Below are 18,724 nucleotides of genomic sequence, written 5' to 3' on the forward strand. Positions count from 1 at the left end.
TACCATTGATAGCCTGTCTCAACCATCACTCGGACCAGCATGGCCGTGTGACCAGGTACATCGAGGCACCGGGTCAGACGAACCACTTGATTCTGGGAACGGTTGGACATCTGAAAGCACGAAATATTGCAAAGGCATTAGAATTTCTAGGAGAATTCGGACAGCATAACGGCTGTAAATGCTCGGAAAAAGATTTGAGACATTCACAACAGTTTGTAAAACCACTCAACAACATCATATCAAGGTTCTGGTTCAACCGACAACACACTAAAGGTAGTAGAAACTGAACTGAAGCATGGAACCAACAATCCTATAAGCTACTACGGATTAGTAACATGTGAACCTGATAGAGAGAAGAGAGCCTAGTCCTTAACCCACGTAGAATGAGAAGAGAATGACTCAGATCAGAGGGCATAAGGTAAAGGAGTAAAAGCGCCTTACGTTCCCTCCCACAATCAATCCCCCTACATATAATTAAAGCATTTCTAGACTCGACATCGACCAGTTTGGCTTAACGCACCTACAGGCAGTCCGGCTCTGATGCAACGCTGTCAGGACCCCGATTCTAAGTCACACCGATCTAGCCTGTAAGACATCATATCACTTTGCGGCCTCACGCACGGTACTCCCACGGGTGTCGCCTTACCATGGACCGGGACCATTTGCGCCTTTTGGCTCACGTATATGACAATGTCGCTAGCATCCATATGACAGAGAACCCGGCCGACATGGCTAGTCGTGAACCCAAAGAGGCACTAACGTATGGGGACAGGCATACATGAATCAACATCGAACGTGTCGGTCAGCAGCGTGTGAATCTGGGCTGTAGCACTGGGCTAACAGGACTCCGGGAACCCGGGCTGTAGCAGGCTAGGCAGGACTCCGGATGTCACCGCGTGACATTTCCCCGAAGGGACAGACACAGGAACGAAATGAAACACATGCCGGCCAGTCAAGTGTCCGGAGCAGTAGTGCTGGGCTAGCAGGACTCCGGTGAACCGGGCTGTAGCGGACTACTATGGCTCATGGAGGCACTAGACTACATTTCCCCATAAGAGAGGCTGCCAAGGATAAACAACTAGATTGTCGGATCCCACACATACCAAGCATTTCAATCATACACACAATATGCTCGATATGTGTAAATACAACATGGCATCACAACAAAACTCTACAACTCAAGTACTTTATTTAAAAGGGCTCCGGAGAGCCATACATAACATGTTCATACAGATAGGGGTCACATGACCCGACACTCAAGTCATACAAACATACAAGCACATGCAGAAGCAAACTTGTCTGGGTACAGACACTAGAAAGAAAGAAGGCTTGACGAAGCCTGTCTATCTACATAGGCCCTTCACAAGCTCAGATCACCACCTGGGTGGCAAGTCACTCGTCAAGTCGAGTTCTACATAGAACCCATCGGAAGGGGTGGTGTTGTCGTCTGAAAACAGTAATTGAAGCAACATGAGTACAAAGGTACTCAGCAAGTCTTACAACAGATCCTACTATACATGTACATTCTCAAGAAGGTAGTGGAGTTATTGCAGCAAGCCAGCTTTGACTCTTGGCTAAGCTATCCTACGAGACACCACTTGTGAAATAGTTTTCGCACACGAGTCCACTAGTCACCATCTCAATACTCCACCGTGGATCCTCCCTCGTCAACCTACGAGAGGGCCATCCGCGGTACTCACACTTATCTTGAGGCTTTTAGTAGTATCCATTTACTTGTCTATGAACTACATAAGCGACCAAGTAGTCCTTTATCGCGGACGCGGCTATTCGAATAGTTTTATACCCTGCAGGGGTGTACTTCGTCACACACGCTCTCACCACTTACCGTCGTTACACGACTTGTACTCGGCAACCTTCAAGCGGAAGCCCAACGTGGGTGTCGGCCACAGCCTACCTAAACACTCAAGTCTCTAGTCTAGGTTTATCGCCTATTCAGGTTCCATCCGCAGGGAGTCCGGCCGAGGTTTCCACATACGGCCCCGAACGATGTGTGCAGGGTTCCCGAGACACCAAACGGGCGACTCGGTACACCGGCCACGAGCCTACCGCATCACAGCCCACCCCTCGGGTCAGCGCTGTCCACGGCCTCCAGCTTACTACAAACACCAGAAACTACATGCAACTCCTGGACAAAGGACAAGGGTGATTAAGAAGCCGAGGGGGTCCATTGGTTTCGGGCCCAATGCATGGTAGCAGCTGAATCTTAAATCACACATACAGATCTCAGTTCTTAGGGACGGTCTCAATGAAATAACCCACCATGTACTCCTACATGGCCTCTCATCGATACCTTTACCAAAACGTATTCAACACCTCACTCTCATTACTGACACATGCTTTCACTCTAGTTCATCACCCTGATGAGCCAGACCTGACACGACTCTAAGCGTAGCAAGCATAGCATTGTAGGAACACAACATGGCTCAATCAACTCCTACACATGCTAGTGGGTTTCATCTAGTTACTGTGGCAATGACAGGTCATGCAAAGGAAAGTGGGTTCAACTACCGCAACACACACCAGTTTGAATCGCGTTGTCTTAATGCAGTAAATGAGAGCAGAAGCGAGAAGATGGGTTTGTATTGAAATGATCAATGGGTTGCCTGCCTGACGGAGTGGTGGTGGAATACTGCCCTTCAGTTGGATACTCATGAATATCCTCGGAGGCAGAACCTACCACGAAGAACACATCGAAGCACAATCAACACCAAGCAAAGTGCAACAATATGATGCATGCATGAGACATGGCAAAATGAATGTATTGGGCTAATGCAACTAAGACCAGATGGGTTTGGACTATTTTGAATCAAAGATTCAAATTCCAAGTTCATAAGTGGCCCTTATTAGTGCTTTATATTGTTCTGCATTAAACAGCAGGTTAATTTGCTTAAACATGCATGAACCCAGTACAAATGGATAGAATGGATTTTTCTGATCATTTTTCATATATAAATCTTTTCATTCTGAGCTATAGATTATTTTCTATGATTTTTTGAAGTTTGTGATATTTTCTGGAATTTCCTGTATAAGAATAATTCCAGTAATTAAATTGTTTATTACGTCAGCAGTGTGTCATGATGACATCAGCGGTCAACGGGGCGGTCCAGGTCAAACCTGACGTGTGGGTCCCCTGTGTTAGTGTCACTGTTAGTTAGTTAAACTAATTAGAATTAATTTAACTCTAACTCAGGTTAATTAGCAGGCGGGCCCCACTGTCAGTGACTCTGGGGAGTCAAACCCATGGTGAAACCATGCTGACTCGCCGGCGTTTAGCCGCCGGCGACGTCCAGACGCGGCGGAGGCTGCGGGATTCCTCCTCCGGCGACCAAAGGGGCGGCGGAGGGCACCTACGCGTAGCTGGGAGCAACCCGCGTCGATTGGTGGTGGAGGTGGAGCTCGGGGTCGCCGGAAATGACGCCGGCGACGAGCTATGCGGCTGCCGGGGTACGGGTGAGGTCGGACCCGTCGTGGTGGTGCTCTTGGAGGCTCAAGGCCAGGTCCTACGTGGCCTACGTGACGAGGTGAACTCGTTGGGCATGGTGGCGTGCCCGTTGAGTGGCCAGAGCATCGTCAGCGACGAGCTCGGCGGCGGCGCGTGCGGTGCTGCTTGTTGTGGTCGAGGCAGAGGGCGGCAGCAAGAATGAGAGGAAGGGGAAGGGCAGAAGCTCACGGCAAAGCCGATGAGCTAGGCGGCGCTGTCGGGGACGAACTACTGCGGCGGTGACGGCGAAGGGGATCTCCGACGGTGGGCGGTGAAGGCGAGGTCGGGGCAGTGGCTTCGGGGCAAGCGAGCGCTCGGGGCCCGACCTGCTCGAAGGAGAAGGCGACGGCAGAGCTACTGGACACGGTCAGGTGACGCGGAGACGGCGGTGGCTACGGCTACGTCGGCGAGGTGGCAGCGGCTGCGTCGGCCATGGTGGAGGGAGGCGAGGGAGAGGCGATGGGGGAGAAAGGAAGTGTCCAGGGGCTCGGGGGCGCGACGTGGAGGTCGTCCAGCTCGTCCATGGGCGAAGCGGCAAGCAGGTGGCGCTGTGGCGAGCTCGCGCACGCCGGCGTCACCTCTCTGCCTGCTCTGGCGGGAGGAAGCAGCTGACTGGCGCGGGCCAGCACAGTGCTGGGCCGGCCAGTGGGCTGCCAGGTAGGATTCTCTCCCTCTCTTTATTCTGTTTTGTTTTTCCTATTTTTCTGTAAGTGTAGGGCTTTATTAAAAATACTAAAACATTTCCAAAAATCCTGCAAATAATTGTGGGCTCTGTTGGGATTATTCCTAACAGCCCTCACTTAAATCCAGAATTATTTGGGCATTTGAATTATTCTATAGCATTTAAATGCCCAAATGCAAATAGATAAAGAATTAATCCAGTGACCTTATGTGTCCTAGAAAATTGTGAACCCATTTTGTCAGAGGTCCTAACCCAAGACAAAAAGGGAGGACTTTTTAGAAGGGCATTTCAGGTTCATTGAAAATAATTTTACTAAACCCTAGTTGTTTTCAGAGGGGGTGCTGGGTTTCTGTCATCCCCATTTCAAGTTTCTGGAAAAAATAACCATGATGCAACACTCTAATGCATGAACTAGCTAGGATGTGACAATAACGTCTACATCTGCTCCTGTAACAGGTCTGTCACCTAGCGGTGCATCAAGGACATAATTCTTCTATGCTGCAATGAGGATAATCCTCAGATCACAGACCCAGTCCGCATCATTGCTACTATCATCTTTCAACTTAGTTTTTTCTAGGAACATATCAAAAAATAGGGGAGCTATATCGCGAGCTATTGATCTGCAACATAGATATGCAAAAACTATTAAGACTAAGTTCATGATAAATTTAAGTTCAATGAATCAAATTACTAATTAACTCCCACTTAAATAAACATCCCTCAAGTTATTTAAGTGATACATGATCCAAATCAACTAACCCATGTCGGATCATCACGTGAGATGGGGTAGTCATCAATGGTGAACATCTCTATGTTGATCATATCTACTATATGACTCATGTTCGACCTTTCGATCTCCAGTGTTCCGAGACCATGTATGTACATGCTAGGCTCGTCAAGTTTAACCCAAGTATTCTGCATGTGCAAAACTGTCTTACACTCGTTGTATGTGAACGTAGAGTCTATCACACCCGATCATCGCGTGGTGCTTCGAAACGACAAACTTTGGCAACAGTGCATACTCAGGAAGAACACTTTTATCTTGAAATTTAGTGAAGGTCTCATCTTATAATGCTACCACCGTTCGAAGCAAAATAAGATGCATAAAGGATAAACATCACATGCAATCAAAATATGTGACATGATATGGCCATCATCAACTTGTGCTTTTGATCTCCATCGTTACTGGCTCGACATCCTGATCTCCATCGTAGCGTCGTTGCGTCGAGGTCGTCACGCCAACTATTGCTTCTACAACTATCACTAACGCATAGTGATAAAGTAAAGCAATTACATGGCGCTTGCACTTCATACAATAAAGTGACAACCCTAAGGCTCCTGCTGGTTGTCGATATTACAAAACATGATCATCTCATACATCAAAATATATCACATCATATCTTGACCATATCACATCACAACATGCCCTGCAAAAACAAGTTAGACGTCCTCTACTTTTTTGTTGCAAGTTTTACGTGGCTGCTACGGGCTTCTAGCAAGAACCGTTCTTAACTATGCAAAAACCACAACGGCGATTCATCAAGTTTGCTGTTTTAACCTTCTTGAAGGACCGGCCATAGTCAAATTCGATTCAACTAAAGTAGGAGAAACAGACAGCCGCCAGCCACCTTTTATGTAAAACTAGTTGCATGTCAGTCGGTGGAACCGGCCTCATGTGCATGGACATGTAAGGTTGGTCCGGGCCGCTTCATCCCACAATACCGCCGAATCAAAATAAGACGTTGGTGGTAAGCAATATGACTATCACCGCCCACAACTCTTTGTGTTCTATTCGTGCATATCATATACGCATAGACCTGGCTCGGATGCCACTGTAGGGAAACCTTGCATGAAAACAAAAAAAATTCTACGCACATGCAAGATCTATCCATGGAGATGCATAGCAACGAGAGGGGAGAGTGTGTCTACGTACCCTCGTAGACCGTAAGTGGAAGCGTTTAACAATGCGGTTGATGTAGTCGAACTTCTTCGTGTTCCAACCGATCGAGCACCGAACGTATGACACCTCCACGTTCAGCACACGTTCAACTCGATGACATCCTCCACCTTCTTGATCCAGCAAGACGGCGAGGTAGTGGATGAGTTCCGGCAGCACGACTTCGTGGTGATGGTGATGGTGAAGCTATCTCCGCAGGGCTTTGCCTAAGCACTACAAAAATATGACTGGGGTGTAAACGGTGGAGGGTGCGCCGCACACGGCTAAAGACAATGTTCTAGTTGTGCTAGGCGCTTCCCTCCCACATATATATAGGTGGGGGTGGAGGGAGCAGCCAGGAGGCGCCCCCAAGTAGGAAGAATCCTACTTGGGGTCCTCCCCAAAGTGGCGCCCCCCTTTTCCTTGTATAAGTGCAGGAGGAAGGAAGGAGGAGGTGGCACCCCCCCCCCCCCTTACCTTTCTCCCCTGAGGAGGGAAAGGCAGGAGGGGCCACCCCTTCTCCTTTCCTTCCCCTAGGGCCGGCCAACCAAGGGAAGGGGCGCACCAGCCCCCCTGCGGGCTGGTCTGTCCCCTCCTTTGGCCCATAAGGCCCATACACTTGTCGGGGGTGCCCGGAACCCCTTCTGGTGACCCGATGAGTAACCGGTGCACTCCGAAACACTTCCGGTGTCCGAATACTATCGTCCTATATATCAATATTTACTTCTCGACCATTTGGAGACTCCTCATCATGTCTATGATCTGATCCGGGATTCCGAACAACATTAGGTCACCAAATCATATAACTCATATAACACTATATCGTCAACGAACGTTAAGCGTGCGGACCCTACGGGTTCGAGAACTATGTAGACATGACCGAGACACCTCTCCAGTCAATAACCAATTGCATAACCTGGATGCCCATATTGGCTCCTACATATTCTACGAAGATCTTTATCAGTCGAACCTTATGACAACATACGTAATTCCCTTTGTCCATCGGTATGTTACTTGCCCGAGATTCGATTGTCGGTATCTTCATACCTAGTTCAATCTCGTTACCGGCAAGTCTCTTTACTCGTTTCGTAATACATCATCTTGCAACTAACTCATTAGTCACTTTGCTTTCAAGGCTTGTTATGATGTGTATTACCGAGAGGGCCCAGAGATACCTCTCCGATACTCGGAGTGACAAATCCTAATCTCGATCTATGCCAACTCAACAAATACCTTCGGAGATACCTGTAGAGCATCTTTATGATCACCCATTTACGTTGTGACGTTTGATAGCACACAAGGTATTCCTCCGGTATCCAGGAGTTGCATAATCTCATAGTCAAAGGAATATGTATTTGACATTAAGAAAGGAATAGCAAGAAACTTATCGATCAATATGGTTAGGAAACCTTAACCATCTTTTATCAACGAGCTAGTCTAGTAGAGGCTTACTAGGGACATGGTATTTGTTTATGTATTCACACATATATTTAAGTTTCCGATCAATACACTTCTAGCATGAATATTAAACCTTTATCATGAATAAGGAAATATAAAATAAGAACTTTATAATTGCCTCTAGGGCATATTTCCTTCATAGGGTTAGGGGGTCCCGAGGGGCCCACAAGCCTGGGGGCGCCCGCCCTTGGGGCACGCCCTATGAGCTTGTGGCTCCCTCGTGGCCCCTCTGGCCTCCTCCCAAAGCTTCGTGGCTGTCTTCGTGGCTGTCTTCGAGGCACGATCTACATGAAAGTTTTTATTATATCCCTCTTGAATGCCCATCATATTAGGACCAAATTCATAACCTAAGAAAATTGCCATACTATTTGAAGAATCTCAAAATAATATAACTGAAGCATGAGAGTACATCAATTTCTTCAAAATAAACCACTGTCGTGCTCTAAAAAGATATAAGTGAAGCACTAGAGCAACTACCTAGCTCAAAAGATATAAGTGAAGCACATAGAGTATTCTAAAAAATTCACGATTAATGTGTGTCCCTCTCAAAAGGCGTGTATAGCAAGGATGATTGTGGCAAACTAAAAATAAAAGACTCATATAATACAAGACGCTCCAAGCAAAATACATATCATGTGGTGAATAAAAATATAGCCTCAAGTAATTTTACCGATGGATTGAAGACAAAAGAGGGGATGCCATTCGGGGCATCCCCAGGCTTAGTTGCTTGGTTGTCCTTGAATATTTCCTTGGGATGCCTTGGGCATCCTTAAGCTTAGGCTCTTTCCACTCCTTATTCTGTAGCCCATCAAAATTTTACTCAAAACTTGAAAACTTCACAACACAAAACTCAACAAAAAACTCGTGAGATTCGTTAGTGAAACAAAGCAAATAACCAATTTTGGGTACTATTGTAAACTCGTTCCAATTTTATATTGGTGTTATATCTACTGTATTCTAACTTATCCATGGTTCATACCCCTCGGTACTACCCATAGATTCATCAAAATAAGCAAACAACACAATGAAAACATAATCTGTCAAAAACAAAATAGTTTGTAGTAATCTGGACCTTAGCCCAACTTCTATAACTCCAAAAATTCTGGAACATTAGGACAACATGGGCAATTTGATACCAATCTTGTGTAAAAAATTCAGAATTTCTGTCACTTCTGTGATTTTTAAAAAATCAGCTGCTCGACGCAAAAGTTTCTGTTTTTCAGCAAAATCAAATCAACTATCACCATAGATCATCCCAAAGGTTTTACTTGGCACAAACACTAATTAAAACACTAAAACACAATTATTACAGAAGTAATATTGCATATTTATTCAAGAATAGAAGAAGAAACAAAAAACGTAAACTAAAATTGGGTTGCCTCCCAACAAGCGCTATTGTTTAACGCCCCTAGCTAGGCATATTGCATAGATCTAGGTATTATCATCGTTTGTATTTAATCCATAAGTAGCCCTCAAAATAGATTCATATGGTAACCTAATTTTCTTTCTCGGAAAGTGTTCCATGCCCTTCCTTAATGGAAATTGAAATGTAATGTTTCCTTCTTTCATATCAATAATTGCACCAATCGTTCTAAGGAAAGGTCTACCAAGAATAATAGGACATGTAGGATAGCAATCTATATCAAGCACAATAAAATCTATGTGCACATAATTCCTATTTGCAACAATAAGAAAATCATTAATCCTTCCTATAGGTTTCTTAATAGTGGAATCCGCCAAGTGCAAATTTAAGGAACAATCATCAAGTTTATGGAAACCTAGCACATCACATAAAGTTTTTGGAATAGTTGAAATGCTAGCAACCCAAATCGCACTAAGCATTGCACTCATAATCTTTAATCTTAATTTTAATAGTAGGTTCCCATTCATCATAAAGCTTTTTAGGAATTGAAACTTCCAACTCAAGTTTTTCTACAAAATGTTTCTTCATAGCATCAACAATATGTTTACTAAAAGCTTTATTTTGATTATAAGCATGAGGTGAATTAAGCATGGATTGCAACAAGGAAATACAATCAATCAAAGAACAATTATCTTAATTAAAGTCCTTGAAATCCAAAAGAGTGGGTTCGTCACTACTTAAAGTTTTGACCTCGCCAATCCCACTTTTATCAAATTTTCCATTAGGATCTTCACCCTCCAAATTATTGCGACGCCTTTCTAGATGAAGTTGACTCATCTCTAGTCCCTTCTTTATCAAGTTTTATATTAGCAAACAAAGATTAAATAGGAGTCACACCAATCACTTTAAGATCTTCATCATTATTATCACGAAAACTAGAAGAACATGCTTTTTCAAACCAATCTCTCTTAGCATGCATCCTAGCGGTTCTCTCCCTACTTTCATTAATAGAAATTTCGATAGCTTTTAGGGACTCATTAATATCATGCTTGGGTGGCATAGATCTAATCTTAAAAGAATCAATCTCATTAGAAATTCTATCAATGTTTCTAGCTAAATCATCAATCTTAAGCAATTTTCTTCTACCATAGCATTGAAAATCTTTTGAGAATTAATGAAATATTTAATATTATTCTCAAGATCAGAGGGTATCTTATTATAATTTCCATAATAATTGTTGTAGGAATTACAATAATTATTAGAGGAATTGCTAGGAAACGGCCTAGGATTAAAATTGCCTCTATATGCGTTATTACCAAAATTGTTCCTACCAACAAAATTCACATCCATAGATTCATTATTATTCTCAATCAAAGTGGACAAAGGCATATCATTAGGATCAATAGGATCACTCTTACTAGCAATCAATTTCATAAGTTCATCCATCTTTCCACTCCAAGTATTAATTTCTTCAATCGCATGCACTTTTTTACTAGTAGACGATCTTTCGATATGCCATTGAGAGTAACTTGCCATAATATTATCTATAAGTTTAGTAGCTTCTCCAAATGTGATTTCCATAAAAGTACCACCCGTGGTGGAATCTAAAAGATTTCTAGATGCAAAATTCAATCCAGCATAATTTTTTTGTATGATCATCCATAAACTCAAACCATGAGTAGGGCAGTTTCTTATCATCAATTTCATCCTCTCCCAAGATTATGCAAATGTTCATCATCAAGTTGCTTAAAATTCATTATATCTTTCCTAAGGGAGATGATCTTAGCGGGAGGAAAATACTTGGAAATAAAAGTATCTTTACACTTATTCCATGAACGAATACTATTTTTAGGCAAAGATGAAAACCAAGTTTTAGCACGATCTCGTAGTGAGAACGGAAATAGCTTCAATTTAACAATATCATTATCCACGTCTTTTTTCTTTTGCATATCACACAATTCAACGAAAGTATTTAGATGGGATGCAGCATCTTCATTAGGACTACCAAAAAATTATTCTTTCATAACAAGATTCAACAAAGCGGCATAAGATTCCGCACTAGTGGTGGGAGCAGTCGGGGTACTAATAAAATCATTATTATTAGTGTTGGAAAAACCACACAACTTGGTATTTTCTTGAGACATCTTGACAAAGCAAGTAATCTAGCACACAAGCAAACAAAAAGACGAACGGAAAGAAGGCGAATAAAAAGGCAATTTTTTTGTGTTTTTCTAAAAACGTTTTAGAAGTGGGGGAGAGGAAAAGGAGAGGCAAATGGCAAATAATGTAAGTGCAAGAGATGAGAGTTTATGATAGGTACTTGGTAGGCTTGATGTAGAACCTCCCTGGCAACGGCGCCAGAAATTCTTCCTGCTATTTCTTGAGCTTGCGTTGATTTTTCCCTTGAAGAGGAAAGGATGATGCAGCAAAGTGGAGATAAGTATTTCCCTCAGTTAAGAACCAAGGTATCAATCTAGGAGGAACACACAAGTCTCCAATAGATGCACCTGCACATACTGACAAACTCTTCCACACAATGCGAAAAGGGGTTGTTAATCCCTTCACGGTCACTAGCAAGGGTGCGATCTGATAGAGACTGATATAAAATATAAGTAAAAGCGTAAAATGAAGTAAATATAAATAAATTGCAGAAAGGTATTTTTGCTTTTTTTGGTTTTATAGATCTGAATATAATATGATAAAAATAGACCCGGAGGCCATAGGTTTCACTAGAGGCTTCTCTCTTGAAAGAAACATACGACGGGTAAACAAATTTCTGTTGAGCAATTGATAGAAAAGTGCAAAGTTATGACGCAATGATCATGAATATAAGCATCACGTCCGTGACAAGTAGACCGAAATGATTCTACATCTACTAGTATTACTCCACACATCGACCGCTATCCAGCATGCATCTAGTGTATTAAGTTAACAAGAACGGAGTAACGCCTTAATGTAAGTGCATCTAGTGCCCCTTAGTGATTTTGGTGAATTGAAGACTTATAGGTTAAGGGACTGATGCGTTTGTGAGTGTACACAGGTCTATAAGTCTATGAGTAGTTTGATATTTACAGAGAAAGTCGACCCCTAAAAATGAAGTTCTTCGACTAAAGACTTTGGATTTCTGAAGACTTTCTGAAGACTTTGAAAGTGAAGAAATTGGTGTGACCTTGAAGACTTGGTATTCATTCGAGGAACATGAAGCGTGAAGACTTTTGTTTTCGTAGTTTCATTTTTCTCTTTCTTGAGTCATAGGAAACACCGTACTGTTAAAGGGGGTCGAGGAAATACTAAGGAAAAATTTCCAAGTGATGCTCAACTCAAAATCCTACACCTACCAATCCCTTCGAGTGAAGCCATTGGAAATCTCATACAGTTCAGTCATATTCTTCAGTGACAGAGATGAAGTTCTTCTGTTCTCTGAGGAATTTGTTCTGACTGAGGAGTTAGGAATTCGCCACTGCGGATTGCCTACACAGTGAGGAACATGATAGCCCTGAGGAATTTGATACTCAAATTTCCGACCGTTGCTGTGCCTTGAGCCAACTGTCCCAAAATATCTACCCACCAAACGGTCATATCATTGAAGGGCATTTATGTCTTATCATGTCGGGATGCTCCCTAGGCTATAAATAGCCCCCCCTACAACCACTAGCTGGTTGGCTGCTCTGAGAGAAACTGACACTTGTCATTTGAGAGCATCCCTTCCTCCGAGGACTTTGAGCGAAAATCATCGAGTGAGGAAAACCCAAACCCAAACACCTACAAACCCAAAGTGATTGAGCATCACTGAAGAGATTGATCCTGCGTGGATCCGACGCTTGTTACCTTTGAAGATTGTGCTTCTTCCAGACGGTTAGGCGTCATGGTCTAGAGCATCCAAGAGGAATTGTGGATCGCCGAGTGACCGAGTTTGTGAAGGTTCGGAAGTCACCTGAAGACTTACCAGGAGTGATTGGGCGAGGTCTATGTGGCCTTAGCTCAAGGAGAATACGGTGAGGACTGTGTGTCCGGGACTGTGTGTCCTCACGTTTAAATACCTAGCCGCTCCAACCAGATGTACAACTGAGACAGCAGTTGGAACTGGTCTACCAAATCATTGTCTTCACCAAGCTTACTGGTTCTATTTCCTCAACCCTTTCATTTCCTCATATATCTGTTTGAAGACTTTGACTGAAGACTTTCTCAATTTCCTCAGTTCAATTTCTTCAGTCTGTTTGTCTTCATCCTGTGTTATCCTGTGATTACGCTTTCTGTACTCTGTGCTTGTCTTCATTTCATCATGATGACCATGCTTGTGTTCTGTTATGTTTACTTTTGAGTACTTATTCCGCTGCTAGTAGTTCGTCGCTAAGGAATTTCCTCACCCGCAAATTCCTCGGTGAAGAATTCATAAAAATCGCCTATTCACCCCCCTCTAGTCGATATAACGCACTTTCACTTAAGCAAGATGACATGATGTAGAAGGATAGATCCAATCAATATGGTAAAAACCTCATATTTTTATTCTTAATGGCAACAATACAAATACGTGCCTTGCTACCCCTACCGTCACTGGGTGAGGACACCGCAATATTGAACCCATCACAAATCACCTCTCCAATTGCAAGAAAGATCAATCTAGTTGGCCAAACCAAATCAATAGATCGGAGAGAAATACAAAGCTATCTTAATCATGCATAAAAGAGTTCAGAGAAGGCTCAAATAATATTCATAGATAATCTGATAATAAATCCATAATTCATCGGATCTCAACAAACGCACCGCAAAAGAAGGTTACATCGAATAGATCTCCAAGAACATCGAGGAGAACATTGTCTTGAAGATCAAAGAGAGAGAAGAAGCCATGTAGCTACTAGCTATGGACCCATGGGTCTGTGGTAAACTACTCACACATCATCAGTAGGGCAGCAAGGTTGGTGTAGAGGCCATCCATGATCGAATCCCCCTCCGACAGAGTGCCAAAAAAGCCCCAAGATGGGATCTAACAAGAACAGAAGCTTGTGGTGGTGGAAAAGTATTTTTGGTGTGCCCTCTGGTATATGGGAATGTTTGGGTATTTATGGAGCTGATATTAGGGTTAGGGGGTCCTGAGGGGCCCATAAGCTTGGGGGCGCCCCCTCCCCCCAAGGTGCGTCCTATGAGCTTGTGGCTCCCTCATGGCCCCTAAGCTTCGTGGTTGTCTTCTGGTCTAAGAAAAATCCTCAAAAAGTTTTATTCCGTTTGGACTCCATTTGGTATTGATTTTCTGTAAAAGACAAAACAAGGAAAAAACAGCAACTGGCACCGGGCACTAGGTTAATAGGCTAGTCCCAAAAAATGATATAAAATAGCATATTAATGCATATAAAACATCCAAGATAGATAATATAATAGCATGGAACAATAAAAAAGTATAGATACATTGGAGACGTATCACTGGTCGCCGAGCGTGACTGTATCATGGGCTCATGGCAACCGCCATGGTCCTATTTATTCGACACAAACAACATGTCCCTACTTGATCGTCGAATGCACTCCAGGCTTCCAGCACACCCCGTCAATGATCACCTACGCTACCTCACGACCTCGCTAGTGTCATCGTCCCTCCCCCATTGTCTCTGGTATTCAATTTGCAGTGACTATTCCATGATGAAGGAAAACAGTTCATTAGCACGAGATAGTGTTTCCATTGCATGTAAAGAATGAATCCATCGTGAGATAATGTTTTACCTTCTATGGCAGGTGCTTCCTAACTTTTCTCTTATATAATGCTTTCTTTGGTTGTGACGCCCGGATAATTAAGCTACAGTAACCCTCTACTAATGTTGCCACATCACCATGATTACTATTGTTAATCTTGCGACGATTCGAATCGCGTTCAAATTTCAAATTTAAGACCAACTCAAACAGTTAAAGTTTTCAAAACTCAAAACTAAAATGTTGTAAATGTGTTAAATAAATCATGGGTAATAATGGTGGAGAAACCTAAATTTAATAAAATGTTTAAGTGTTCAAAATAATTAAAACAGTGGTTTAAATAATAAAATAAATGCCTTTTGAATTTTATAAAATATTAAACTATTTTAATTTGGGATGAGAATTAATGTGGCAGTAGTATATTTAAAAGTAATAATTTAGGTGCTAGTGATAATTTTTATAAAACTAAAATAAAAGAAAACTAGAAGTAAAACAGTAAAAGGAAAATAAATAAAAAGAACAAACAAAACAAAAGGTAACCCCCTCTGGCTCAACTGGGCCACGGCCCAGCCAGGCCGGCCCACGCCCTTGGCCTACTTAGGCCTCTGCACCTAACCCTAACCCTAACCGCACCCCACTCCCCCCACGACCCCCTTCTCCTCCCCCATCGATCTGGATCGGGATCGGCCCTGATCCCGTCGCCCCCGACGCCCTGCGCCCGCCCGTCACCGTCCACCGCCGCCCAGAGCTCTGCGAGCCTCGCCGGAGCCACCCCGTCGCCCCCGTTGCCGTCACCATCGCCTGGAGGACCACCTCACCGGACGCCATCGCCCCCGTCCTCTCCGTCGTCGACTCGCCCCCGACCTTGTCGCCATCGTCCCTGTCCTCCTCCCCGAGCCCCGCTGCCAGTGTCCCTACACCGTACGGTGAGGCCCTCGGCCTCCTCTTCCCCTCTTTGCTGCCTCGCCCCCGCCACGAACCCAACCACACGCCCTGCGTCGCCGCATCACCGCCGGCCCCCGCTCGCTGCTGAGGCCTCCGCTAGTGGGACCCACACATTAGTTTCACTAAGTCAACTGTCTGGTTGCCTGCTGACATCACCCTAACATCATGCTGACATCATAATTACATTTTCTAATTAAATTAATTCTATTAATTCTAAAAATGGATTAAATATTTATAAATTAATATAAAATAATCTGTAGCTCGAATGAAAATACTTTATACATGAAAGTTGCTCAGAACGATGAGACGAATCCGAAAACGCAGTCCATTCGTCCGCCACGGATCCCTAGCATCGCTAACATGCAACAATCCCCCACCGGTTCATTTGTCCGAAAACTTCGAACATCGGGAATACTTTCCCGGATGTTTTCCCCTTCGCCAGTAGCACCTAGTACCGCGTTAGGGCACACCTAGCACCGCTTAATGTCATCCTCATGCATCTGTTTGCATTGTATTCATTGTTTCTTCCCCCTCTTCTCTCTGGTAGACTACGAGACTGACGCCACTGCTGCCCCGATCGACTATGGTGTTGACGACCTGTTGTAGGGTGAAACCCTAGAGGGGATTTTTTCACACTTGGAGGGGGAAAGGACAAGAACACACAAGAAGACAAGAGGAAATCACTCCAACAATACTCAATTACACATCCACTAGAATAGCATCACAAGATCCACAAGTTCACAAACACAATTAAAGGAAAGATACAATGATAAAGTTCATCCCACTCCTTAGAGATGAGGTCTTGATGGTGGTAGTCTACTCCAAGGTGGAGGTCTTGATTCCACAAGTGGATCCTCTCCTAGGAGGCCTTGATCTCCAAAGGAGGTGGGGAGAAGAGCAAAGCTCACAAATGTCTCATCTAAATCTTTTCTATCCCTCTAATGAGTTAGGTGGGGGTACCTATAGTTTAGAGACGAAATAAGAGGAGGAGGGGGTACAAGGGTCTTTGCAACCCAACTTGCACGCAGGCAAAACGGTGCAGTCCGGGCACCCGGGGTAAAGTGGCCCGGGCACCTGGACCGGTCAGGGAACCGGCCGAAGAAGGACCGGGCACCCGGGGGTCCTAGGCCCGGGCACCCGGGGTGGCCGCTGGGGGTTGTAGGGAGGAGGCCGGGCACCCAGGGTCCAAGGTCCGGGCACCCGATGTGGCTCCAGGCGGGCGGCGTAGGGCGGCCAGGCACCTAGGGTTGGCTAGGGCGCTGCCCAGGCTTTGGCCGGGCACCCGGGGCCAAGTTGGCCGCGCACCCGGTGTGACCAGAGGGCAGTCCCAGGGAGAGGTCGAAGGCCCGGGCACCCGGGGGCAGCGGGGGCCGGGCGCCCGGAGTGTCCAGGGCCTCTTTTCCTTTCCGCTTTCCGTGGCCTTCCTCCTCCTCCTTCTCCTTGGGTTCTTGGGTCTCTGTCTTGGCCTCATCACGGTCATTTTCTTCATACCTAAAAATGCACAACATTTATGTTTGAGGTAGGACCCAACTCTTGCGTGAATTTGAATGGAGCTCGAAGAGCAACGAGTTAACCTCGTTATCGATGGCGCGTGCACGTGCTCTTGTAATTGGTCCTCTCGGTGCTTGTGGTGGTGATGGAGTGTCCGAGTGGGTGGTCGAGGGATGCTCCGCATCACGACCCCTCCTTCTTTGCCGAGCTTCCAGGCAAGCCCCCCCTTGATCAACCCGATATCGCCTATTCCTTCTCTCTACTGCTTGCATTAGAGTAGTGTAGCATGTTACTGCTTTCAGTTAATCCTATTCTACTGCATAGCATGTCATTGTTACTTCTGCTGCTACCTTTACCTACAATCCTAAATGCTTAGTATAGGATGATAGTTTATCATCAGTGGCCCTACATTCTTGTCCGTCTGCCATGCTATACTACCGGGCCGTGATCACTCGGGAGGTGATCACGGGTATATACTTACATACATATTATGCATGATTCATGATGTGGCTTAAGTCGGGTCGGCTCGTAGAGTACCCGCAAGTGATTCTGATGAAGATGGTACTTGGCCAAGTCTTTGACGTTGAAGATGTCGCTAACGATGTACTTGTCACGTGGAATCTCGATCTTGTAGGCATTGTCGTTGTAGCGTGCGAGCACCTTGAATGGTCCAACGGCTGTCGGAAGTAGCTTTGACATGCGCTCCTTGGGGAAGCGGTCCTTGTGTAGATGTAACCATACTAGATCACCCGGTTGGAACACCATCGGTGACTTGTTGATGTTGAGCTTGGAGGCGAGTCGTTGTACTTGGCGCTCGATCATGGAACGTGTTTCTTCATGCATCTTCTTGAGGTAGGTGGCTCTTGCGCTAGTGTCCATGTTTGCTCGTTCTTGAAGCGGTAGAGGAAGGATGTCCAACGGCGATAAAGGGTTGAAGCCGTAGACAACCTCGAAGGGGGACTTGCCGGCGGTAGAGTGTCTTGCTCGGTTGTAGGCTTACTCGGCGATGGGTAAGCACTCCTCCCACTCCTTGATGTTCTTCTTGATCAACACGCGTAGGAGAGTGGCGAGCGTCCGGTTGGTGACTTCCATTTGGCCATCGGTTTGAGGGTGATATGCCATGGAGAAGAGTAGCTTGATTCCGAGCTTGGCGCATAACGTCTTCCAAAAGGAGCTTAAGAACTTGACGTCTCGGTCTGACACAATTGTCTTTGGCACTCCGTGTAACCTCAAGATTTCCCTACAAAAAATATTTGCAACACGTGTGAAGCATCGTCTATCTTATTGCATGGGATAAAATGAGCCATTTTAGAGAATCGGTCCACGACAAAAAATACGGAGTCCTTGCTATTTTGAGTTCTATGTAATCCAAGCACAAAATCCATGCTAATATCTTCCCAAGGTTGATGTGGAATAGGTAGTGGCATATGTAAACCATGGGATTGAGACTGTGACTTAGCTTTGCGGCATGTAGAGCACCGGTTGGTGAAGCGTGAGACATCGCGAAACATCTTGGGCCAAAAATAGTTCTTGGAGAGCGTGGCAAAAGTCTTGTCGCGTCCAAAGTGTCCCATGAGTCCACCTCCATGAGGCTCTTGCAAAAGTAACAAACGAAGAGAAGACTCGGGAATGCATAGTTTGTTAGCTCTCATTAGATAACCATCTCTA

Source organism: Aegilops tauschii, chromosome 3, assembly GCF_002575655.3.
Source record: "Aegilops tauschii subsp. strangulata cultivar AL8/78 chromosome 3, Aet v6.0, whole genome shotgun sequence".
Taxonomy (NCBI): domain Eukaryota; kingdom Viridiplantae; phylum Streptophyta; class Magnoliopsida; order Poales; family Poaceae; genus Aegilops; species Aegilops tauschii.